Source organism: Cydia fagiglandana, chromosome 8, assembly GCF_963556715.1.
Source record: "Cydia fagiglandana chromosome 8, ilCydFagi1.1, whole genome shotgun sequence".
Classification (NCBI taxonomy): Eukaryota; Metazoa; Arthropoda; class Insecta; order Lepidoptera; family Tortricidae; genus Cydia; species Cydia fagiglandana.
This window is the reverse complement of record NC_085939.1, coordinates 17410465-17422777: the sequence shown is the minus strand read 5'-3', so window position 1 is coordinate 17422777 and position 12313 is coordinate 17410465.

Genomic DNA, 12313 nt, shown 5'->3' with positions numbered 1-12313 from the left:
CCTGAAACTGCTTTAAAAAGATATAATTTCTAATTTCCAGGTACATGTTGCAGTTCAAGCTGCTGATATCATGGTGGACAAGACTTAATAAAGAGTTGTGAATAATAAAACATGTTTTTGTTTACCTACTTTTTTATTAATTTGGGAAATATGTTATATATGTTTCCAAAAAAAATAGTAACTTTACATTAAATGTATGTTTATCATGTTCTGCACGAGCATCTGACAATGATGGCTTCTTGTTGACCATCCAGAAGAGAAGTGTATGGTTTGTTATTTACTCTGTTCCCAGGCATTATTTACGGTCGTAAAGTATTACGACGATTAATAATTAATATGACTTTCGTTTCAATACAAAATGCTCAACTTTGTTCTGGGCCCAAGTGCAGTTACATATCTCACAGCTGTATCTAAATAGGAATCACGATGACCTGAAATAATAGGATATAATTAGCAAAATTGGCATGTTCCTAATATAGTAGTATAAGTATGTAGTACAATATCCAAACAATGGTGACAAGCCGGTAGAAAGCACCCACTGGGTGCTAAGCTACCTTTAGCAATGGACGCTTGTAACGATTTTATGAATCCAATCTTCTTACAAATCGAATCAGTTAAAATATATATGATGTAGGAAACTTACATTGGTATTTTTGCTTCTCAGATTTCAGCCAAGTTATGGTTGGAGTTGGATGCTATATGGATACATACTCCAATAAAACTAAGTTATATTATATAACTTAGGCAGATTTCTGGAATCAGCTTTCTCAAATTTATAGAGTAGGTATTTTGAAATTAATGATTCAAAATAAACGCGTTTTCCATTCCAGACGATTGTTATTTATAGAAAAACGTGACACTGACATTGTCGACAGGTGACATTACAATCAATTGACAATGACAACTATTTTTTTAATGCTTGTTGTTGCTTGTGCATTATCCTAATCAGCCGACGACATGTAATTTACGAGAAGTCGTATCTCATATTTTCAATAAATTATAAATATTCAACCGAGCCACGAATTACTAAATCATTCAAATTGGTATCTTAAATTAACCTATATTTTCAGAAAATAAAATAAAAATGGGGGTCTAAAAAAAATGAACAATCCTAATTAATTAAAACATCTTTTTCATACATAATAAATATTATCTTCAATGGACGCCATCGCCACGCCATATCATTGTGATTGACGTTGCTTGTCACGCCTTAAACATAACAGAATTCGTAATGAAATGAAAAATGAAATGAAATGAAAAACATTTATTTTCAGGCAACTATTGGCCCATAGATAAATACCTTAAAACTAGCATACATATTAATACAAAATATATCTTAAAACTAAAAACAAAATTATGGCTGCGATGCAGTTCGCAACCCCGCAGTGTCAGGGAGCCGGCCGCGGAACCGCCGGAACTTGACACCCTTCGGCCAAAACTCCTCCTTGGTGAAGGTCGCTAGATGTTCAGTCGGAACGCTCAGCACAAAAGAATTAAAATTCACATTGTGTCGAGATTCCAACTTCACGACCCTCAGGATGAATCCGGACTTGGCTCGTACATACTTCACGATCTCCTCGACCTTCGTAAGGTAGTGTAATCGGGACACATACAGCAGCGTCGTCGGTGTTGCAGGACGAAGCAAATGGTTAGGTCCAGTCGGTGCGGTACCGCACTGATTCGGACGAGCTGACTTCTTTCTCCTCTCCACCTTCTTGAAGCCATCTCTGTCGCATCCGGACTCTTTTAGAGTCAGCTGTGACCGATCCTTGTGAACAGGTTCACGAAGGCTCTGCACCCCTTTCTTCGGCCGCTGCTTAGACTTGGACACAGCAGGCGGCTTAGCGGCAGTGGCAGCGTAGGAACTTTTGGGGTCAACGTACTCTCGCGTGACGTGCGCGTCTCCGGTGACGTAGACGGGCGGGCGGCGGGGCGCGGGTCAGCAGTCGCCTGCTCAGCAATCGCCGACGCATCCAAATTTGCGGACTCGAAACCGCCGATGGACGTATTCCGCGCAACGTGACACACGGCTATGCTAGAGTTATCTGACCTACATTCCGAACTAGCACTACGTATTAACGCTAATTCAGAACGTAATTCACTGATGGTATTGTTCGATACCTCCAACTTAGCCTGCATTTCAGCCAGACTGTCCTTCAGGAAAATTATATCCTTTAGCAGCCTGGAAACGTCAACATGGTCCAACGAGACGACAGGTAGCCGATGTAGGTCCTTCGCCACGAAAGAGGGCATGTTTGATGAATCGGTCCCCTTGAACACCGAGATGATGTCCCGTAGACTCTTCACGCCTCCATCTCTTCGTCGTGATGGCATTTCGTCGGCTTTGCCGAGCGTCTGGTAGAGCAGCGCCTTGCCACTACATATGTCCTCCTCCTGGAAGCTGGACTTGCAGATCTGCACGATGCTGGTCTCATCCAAAGTCACGGTGGCATTTTGAATAAATGCCAACAACTCGTTGACTACGACTTGTGGTGAAGTCATAGCGGGTAAGCAGGCAGCGGCTATTGCCGCGCGGTTCGCGAATTTTAAAATTCGTGCAGTGCACTACGGCACGACCGCTTCCGGCCGCGCATTGCAACTGACTAAAAGGCAAATACATTGCGTCTTAGAATAAACTTTAAAGTGTATTAAAAATCAAACCACAAGTTATTTTTAAAACTCGCTGAACAAATGTCGGTCAGTATGAGGAGTACAGCCTACAGTTAAATTTTTTGCTCATATTACAGGCCACACCCGGTATAAATTGAAAGTCGGTGACATCCAATGTCAAAGAGTCTCCTTGCCAGTAAAATAAATTATTAGAGTTAGACCAAGAAAAGTCTGCAGAGTTTTTGATAGCCCATGCAGTGCAAGTGTTATTTTAAATGTCGAATTTCTATGAAATTATGACATATAACTAACACTTACACTGCGTGGGCCATCAAGTTCGCTGCAGACTTTTCTTGATCTAACTCTACAATAGTACCCCTAGTGTACATAAATTTAATTCGATAGCGGGACGTGACATACGCGTATGGCGCGCTGTTAAAATCCCATACAACAAAAACCGGGCAAGTGCGAGTCGGACTCGCGCACGAAGGGTTCCGTATCATAATGCAAAAAAAAAAAAACAAAAAAAAGCAAAAAAAAAACAAAACGGTCACCCATCCAAGTACTGACCACTCCCGACGTTGCTTAACTTTGGTCAAAAATCATGTTTGTTGTATGGGAGCCCCATTTAAATCTTTATTTTATTCTGTTTTTAGTATTTGTTGTTATAGCGGCAACAGAAATACATCATCTGTGAAAATTTCAACTGTCTAGCTATCACGGTTCGTGAGATACAGCCTGGTGACAGACGGACGGACGGACGGACAGCGAAGTCTTAGTAATAGGGTCCCGTTTTGCCTTTTGGGTACGGAACCCTAAAAATAGACATAACACATACGCGAACGCACGTCACACTATTGAATGAAATTTACACTTACCGTGTATTGTTGTCTGTGGACAAAACGGTATGAATGTTATAAAACTGTATAAATCTAGACAAGTGACATTTATATCATTTAACTTACCCACTAAGTTTAAGTTGGAAATGTAGACAAATGACATATTAACCAACGACCATGTTATGCAGTTAATCGTTTAACGACTATCGCTGTCAAAAAGGGAAAAGACGACAAATCAATAAAAACTGGATAAAATGTCCGTTTTATCATCATTTATCCAGCCATATCATTTATACAGTCGACCATCAAAACCTTGCAGGGGTTCTGAAAATTGGCAACATGGCGAAGGCGAAATAAAATCTTGTCAAACCCAATAGACAGGTAAAAGGTTGTTTACAACTTGTTTTGTAAAGGCTTACAACGTTAATTAACACAAAAACAAAATAACAAACGTAAATTGGCAACAAATTAACCGCGTTATCTGGAAGCTCATAAATAATTTAACCCTCCCTCCGCCGTGCTGTAATGTTGTTAACTTAGCTAATTTAATCAAAACTTAACGTTTTTATTTTTAGCAATTTGGGAACCTTGGTTCTCATGAAAATTAATGAGAATGATAACACAACACAACAGGAGCCTGGCCAAGATGCCAATGGTTAGAAGTTGTTAGGGTTCCGTACCCAAAGTGTAAAACGGGATCCTATTACTAAGTCCGTCCGTCCGTCCGTCCGTCTGTCACCAGGCTGTATCTCACGAACCGTGAGAGCTAGACAGTTGAAATTTTCACAGATGATGTATTTCTGTTGCCGCTATAACAACAAATAAGTACTAAAAACAGAATAAAATAAAGATTTAAGTGGGGCTCCCATACAACAAACGTGATTTTTGAACGAAGTTAAGCAACGTCGGGCGGGGTCAGTACTTGGATGGGTGACCGTTTTTTTTTTGCCTTTTTTTGCATTATGGTATGGAACCCTTCGTGCGCGACTCCGACTCGCACTTGCCCGGTTTTTTTTTATGTAAAATATATGTATTTTAAAATTAACAGTAAGTATTACCTACCTACTACTAATGTCTGGGTTATGTTATAATATGTAATAGGTGCGTGACCAGTACTCATTAAGAGTCAAATGACACCCGCTGCTAAAAAACCGCTCCCATACAATTACGATCTCATTTTTAAACGACATATTTAATTACATAATGGAGCAGTTAGGGCTGGAGAATTCAAATTAAACACCCAAACATGGACATATACAGGGTGATTCAGGAGACGTGAGCAGGACTAAGACTGCGCATTTTGTAAATTATAAGCAACTGTTTCGTATCAGTATTAGTGAGATTAACGTTAATTTTCTACTCGTGTTGAAAAAAAAATTAATAAATTTATTTACGACATGCATGGTCACCCTAAAATTAGAATACTAAACTACCAATATTCTGTGTCAAATTGAATGTCATCAGTCATCATTGTCATCACGGTCTGGTTACTTTTGAAAACTCGTATCTCACTCAAGTTTGACAGCTTATTTTCTTCGTAATCAAAACGATGTCATTACGGTTAAAGAGGTTTTATGTTTATTAATTAGGTCTTGTAGGGTAACCATGATTGTAGACAGTTAAATTTGCCCTCACCAAAAAGTTAAAAATAGGAAAAAAGGGTCGTTGTTTCACCTAAATACGACGGTGATCGATCAATTATCAGTTACTGAGTGTGCAGGATTAGTCCTGCTCACGTCTCATGAATCACCCTGTATAAATATCACTACACCTTATAAAACAAATAGCCACGTCACATTAAGCCGAATATGGGCAAATAATGAAACTATATGAAATAGGTACCTTCAACCCCCCCACACACCCTCAGGACCCACTTTATGGACCGGACACCACAAGGTATAACTACCAATTTTCAAAACTGCACGAATTATTTCTGCTGATCTTTTAAATTATCTTGAGCTAAAAGTCCCCCGCCGTGTCTGTCTGTTTGTGTGTTTGTATGTTCGCGATGAACTCAAAAACTACTGAACGGATTTTCATTCGGTTTACACATATCAATAAAGTGAGGAAGGTTTAGGTGTATAATTTGTTAACCAGTACGGATATGATGGTCGTTCTTGTCTACGTGACAGCGTGATAAAACAGTGTCCGTCACTTTCTATACCACGGTGTTAAAAAGTGACAGTTATTTTACCAGGTGGATAAAGATGGATAGAGCCATCCATTACGCCGGCTGGTCGCTTGTTTGTAACATATTTCTGAAGCAATTCCTTTCGGGACGTGGTGGATATTCATTCCACATGATAATACTATTTTATTGTAAAATATAAGTTTTGAACCTACAAACGTGCCATGATTAATGTAGACCGTGGCAAATTGGGCCCAAAATGTAAATGATTGTATTCATTTATCATGCTCGGCTCGAAAATGACAAATGGACGTTCGGCTATTATTCACTATTCACTGGTACCGATGAAATGCGTGCTGTGATTATTGAAGTTTGATATAAGGCCCTCAGCACACGGAGAGTAAGCGTCGCGTAAGCACCGCGTAAGTGTCGCGTAAGCGTTCCGTAAGCAGTGGCGGATTTGCCCTAAGGCACAGTAGGCCCAGGTCTAGGGCGGCAAGATATTTAGGGGCGGCAAATTGGGACAAAAAATTCGCTGATGGTAACAAGAAATAACTCAAAATGTAGTCAATATTATGGGTGCCTTGAATGGGGCGGCTACAGGGCCTGGGGCCTAGGGCGGCAAAGACTGCAAATCCGCCACTGCCCGTAAGCGTCACGTAAACGTTTACGCGATGCTTACACGACGCTTGCGCTTACGCTCCGTGTGCTGAGGGTGCGTAAGCGTATCGTAAAAACGTTATTACGAGACGCATAGAGTTCTGGGCGCCAAGCGTCGCGTAAGCGTAATCGTTTTATAAGTGAAACCTGTTGAAATAGCGTCACTGGCGTCAGATGTCTTCGGCGAATTCATCGAAGATCTTACTTTCTCGTTAGATGAAGAAGATTTTTTACAGTACATATGGTCCTATTTTTCCGCACTAGTGCGTAAAATAGCACTTTTCGTGCGATGTCAAAAGTTTAAAGGGCCATATTATTGGGAAAACTCGGGTTCCAATTAAATACTCCCTTCAGTTTCCTTGTTTTATTGGTTTTACATTTTCAATTCCGCTTTACACAATATCCATCCATCTAGTCTACAGCTAATGCTGACATCAGTTTAATCACAAAACTCATTACATTATCACAGCATCGTCTACTTCATGTTTTTTTTCTTAATAGCCTTTTCAGTTCTGACATCTGTCACATTTCCCGCGCATCCGCTTAAGTTTTTTTTTAAAAAGGTCTCCCACTTATAAGGCGCGTTCACATTTACTTACTATTTGATATAAAGATAAAGCATAATACTAAAATTAACTATGGACGCGATGTCGGAACCTAACAGCTTCGGCCATCCTCTTTAAGCGAGTCCCTTCGCTTAGAATGCTATCACAACGCAAAATACTATTTTTAGAAATCAACGATAACAAATTCAACATAAGTCTAATCATTGAACTTTGCTTCTAATGACAACACAACATCAACATACAATTAAATAAGTTAAAACAAATGAAACAAAAAAATCTATAATCAAAAATGACATCTGTTTCAGACGATATACGCGTACCTACCCAATTATACAACAGGTAGTTACAATAAGCATATCGGCCATCCTCTTTAAGCGAGTCCCTTCGCTTAGGTTATTATCACAAAAGAAAACTACATATAATACAATAGTTGGTCAAACCAATTTGCTAGTCAGCAAGAACCAGGAGAACCATACTCTTTTCCTTTGGGTGCTAGCACCAGTGCAAGACATAGAATAGAATAGAATCATTTAGAATAGAAACATAGATAGTATGATTCTCTCTTGTCAAAGATAACAAATTCAATAAACTATAAAAAATAAATTTTGCGTCTAATGACAATATAACATCAACATACAATTTATAAATTGCAACCACTGAACACAAAAATATAAATTATCATTAACCAAAAACGATGTCTATTTCAGACGATAATCATAACGACGATTATAAACATAACAGGTACCTACATATGACAGAAATTAACATGTACCTAAGACATACAGTTTATGAAATCTTACAAACATATATATGTATTATTAGTTGATATTAGGTAGGTACAATACAAATATATTTTTGTTAATAACCTATCCTCATGTGCAAACATGCTTACTCGCTTTCAGTAGCGCTATGATTGGATGCATTAGATTATAAATCTCTAGAAAACACCATACCTACACGATTGCATTTTGCCAATAGATATATTAGCCTCCTATCCTATTCCTCCTCCTCCTCCTCCTATTCCTATCGTACTTTCGGTTCTGAAACCTATCGTTAGGAAGAACTAACGTAATATCGTAGTTACTTACCAGGGGTTTTTTGATATTGTCCATCGTGTGGACCCTGTCTTACTACCCGTACTAGATCACACTCTTTATGTTGCCTTAAGGGTTTTCAATATTTATTGAAATTAAGTACGTCTTTAGATTACTGGTCTTTTTATTTTATCACCAGCGCCTAGCCTAACTTTTGGAAACTTGGCGATTTTGGATGTGTCATTAATAATAGCAGAGCCCAATATACCTTCTTTAAGTGATTTCAAACTCTATTAACAGTTCCAAGGGGCTCTTTTGTGCAATTTTATGTTTTGTCGTGTATACGCACCAGTAGGTACATCGGTGATACGAGCGTCCCAAGCTTTATCGACGCAGCCAACGCGTCCAAAATTGTCTTGTTGAATCTCTCAACCTCTCTCAAGGCTCTCGGGGTTGCTACTGCGTTAACAATGAGCTATGCCAAGTGATGATGTAAACTCTCGAAAGGACTTACTTGTCAACCCAAATATTTATCGGTGATGAGAGACTAACTGGAACACCGAAGCAGCTAATGTGCTCTAATGACTCGAACGGTTGTCCCAGGCTTGGTTAGTCGGTTTGGGAAACTCATACTACATCTGTATTCCTACTAACAAGCCGGATTTCCCAAGTTTACTTACTCCAAAATCTAGGAAGTCTATTTGGCGAGCCAGAAATAACATTTACTCAATTTAGTATGAGACCCCCCCCCCCCCCCCTTTTCTTCAAGTTGCAACACCTCCGCAATCTCTGAAGACCTTCGGTAAAATACTTGGGATTCACATGTCATCCACATGAACTAAAAATATCTATATGTCGATATATAATACAATAGGGCCACTTGGGCCAGCATAAGACAAGAATGCTCTAACAATACCACTGTCGACGATTTTCCTGAACCTCATTGTCGTTCAATATGCGACATACGGTAGGGCCTGTATGCAACTGGTTGGAAGTCTTCTAGATCGATTACCATCTCAGCACCATTGATCCTACAGGTCTTGAAGCCAAATAGAAAAGTCATTCTTATGTTGTACGAGTACCTGTTCCAATATTGACAATGCTCCTCAGTCAATTCCTGGTTACAATTAACTGCATTAATGTCCGTGCCAGCAATATCGACGCTGAAGGCGTCCAAGGTCGTTACTTGATTTGATGAAAGGAGTGAACTGCTGGAAAATGATCTTCATTAATAAGGTCCCCTTTTTGGTAGTTACAAACTAAAAGAGCGCCAAGTCCGTTTCTAATTTCATACATACCAGGTACAACTAGTACAAGATAATATCGATTGTCTTCTTCGCCCGCAACGAGCCGTTCAAGTATGCATACATTAAATTTACTTTAAATTCGTAGTAGCTGTTTTGTATTGACACCATGTGAAGTGCATGGTGGGGGTAAGTAAAGCGATCACAGTGCATAAGGTGGTAAAAATATTCACTAACGGAAATTAGCGTCTATCATTTCATACAAGTGGCTCTAAATGGGAATTTAATTTACGATTACTCCTGAGATAACTATTCATTTAAATTGTATGGTGTAAGGGACCATTGTAATCTGTCTGAAATGTTTAATCTAAATAACGTATTCAATAAGAATGGGTATAGTAAGTTATCCTTAAAAGATAGACATATATCATCGCGAACTTTTTTTTTTATATATTTCAATGAAAGAGAGAGACAATAGCACCATACATTGTGTTGTTATATGTCAAACGGATTCGGTAAAGTTTTCGATTAAAGCTTTTAGCCAGCACTATTTTTATCTGACTTCATTAGCAAATATCGTCATAACCAATTTACACAGAACCTTAACTAATTATACGGCTTAATCTTCCTCAAGAATCACTCCATTCATAAGTATATACTCCGCTCCGCATATAACTCCATTCAGTAGTTTTCACTGAAATTATTACGATTTACTTACTACTCGCTTAGCCTTTTCGACGCCGTGTCAAACACAAAAGATATCACTCGAACGCCACGTCACTGAAGTGTCAAAACGTAGGTCTATGTTGCTCTGTGGTCTGTGACCGATTAATCCGTCTTTGACGTTCGACCTGCGGTGCTGTATTCCTTGAACTTCAGCTTTTAAGTACAATAGAGATGCCTATAAGCGTCAAACTCTTTTTTTTACTCCCCTCTAGAAAGGCAAATTATCAAAAAAATGAATATGGATTCCCAGAACTTTTATTGTACTAACTCTAATGAGGCAGCACCCATTTTCAAAATCGATTTTTTTTATGTGTTAAGTAAATGAATATTGGCGTTCATAAGTTTTCTTTGCCACTGTTAATAGTCGCTTTGCAAACTGAACGTTTTTGTCTTTACCTACTGCCTGTTTGAATGCCATTCATATGTTAGTAGTATTTTTATTTCCAAACAAAAATCTGTTGCCAACTATCCTGACCAATCTCTGATCCTCAATTCCATAAATACCTAGCGTAGAGTCTATCTACATCTTCCTTATTTTTAATAATACACATTATTCATAACAAATTTAACACATTACATAAAACAGTAGGTACCCCTGGTACCAAGTATTAGCTAACCCTCTTAGTTTGGGTAATACATAGTGGATTGTTGCCTTATTTATTGTTCCAACCATATACTTATTTCGGCCCATTTCACTTTCATTAACCAAGCTAACACGGTTTGCACCATTGTCATCGGATCAAACTCTGAAATCACATTGATACTTGTATTTATCCGAAACCCTGACCTTGTCAAATATTACACTAATATCTTATTGTTTACTTGTTTAGTATGTAGTGATGATCGTCCATTAGGTCACAATGCAGATGTTGAATAGTCCCTCGGCCTTGTTACTGGAGTTGCTCTGACGGCACTGTAGCGACTGACTCCTTCCTGAGTTCTCATCCATTTCCATTAGTGCTCCTTGGACCCATTGTACTCCGCATTACCTAAAAATTAGATTCATGGCCTAGTCCTTGGCCTCCCTGATGTCTTAGCCCTTCCCCTCGACTAAGTCCATCCTTATCCATATCCATTAGTGCCGGGTTCTCCATCCTTGAACCCAATGCACTCCGGATTGAATGTTCATACTGGCCTAGTCCTTGGCCTCCCTGATGTCTTAGCCCTTCCCCTCGACTAAGTCCATCCTTATCCATATCCATTAGTGCCGGGTTCTCCATCCTTGAACCCAATGCACTCCGGATTGAATGTTCATACTGGCCTAGTCCTTGGCCTCCCTGATGTCTTAGCCCTTCCCCTCGACTAAGTCCATCCTTATCCATATCCATCAGTGCCGGGTTCTCCATCCTTGAACCCAATGCACTGAGGATTGAATATCCATCAATATCCACTCCTTGACGTACTGACCCTCCTCCTTGGTCAGTTCCGTCATCCATCCTGAAACTTCCAATCATATATTAGTTTTTATTCTTTATTTATTTTGCACTTTCTATTCTCTTACTCTTTGTACATTTATTTATTTATATATTCCTGTTAGGTACATATCATGATATCACTCATTTACACAACTCAAACAAAAGACTAATACTTTTAACAGATAAAAAACAAAGAATCAAATATAATAGTCACTAGTGTTCACACAAACACCCACATACAAAGATCACTTCTTCAGTCAGAGGCTGTCACTAATTACATACCCTTTTTTTTGGCTATACTTTTATTTAATTCATTATATAATGACATCTTGCCAATGCAACAATATCAAATTTTAAATAAATATGGTAACTTATGACTCAATCCAACACCGGATGACTGATTTTAATCTGGCAATGTTAAAAGTGATAGCACAATATATTTGTACTAATACTGTACTATTACAAGAATAATCTGCAACGCACACACACACACACATACATACACATACATGGTACACACTATAAATGTTATCATAATAATTGTATTAACTATCCTTTTATGGAACAGAAGAATCTCAACTATGTGTTGTTGTTGACCCAGAATGTTGGATGCCTGGACCGTATAAGAATATCAAATATGAAATTTAATCAACTAGACCAGGTGCCTTGAATAAAACGTAACATGGGTGGGTAACTTGTACTTGACTCAATGAATGTTTTACTAAACAATAAAAACATAATGTCAATCATGAAGTAGGATCATTTTCTATTTAACCAAAATATGGGTGGATAATTTGTATAAAAAAATTGCATATGGAAAAAAATAATTAAGTAACCAACTCCAAAGCACCTTGTGATATGTTTACCTTTGGTTAAAATGTGAAGCCAAACTGCTTTTCCTGTAACTGATCAAGTTAGACAACAAGACTTTTTGTTCCAAAATAAATTACTTGTCTTCATCTTTTTATGGAAATGTTATGCATGAAAATTATTAATTCTACAAAATGAATTGAATAACATACATACAATTTTACTTAAGAACCAATCTTCCGCAGTCCCAATGACAGGTACAAGTTATAAATGCATGATTG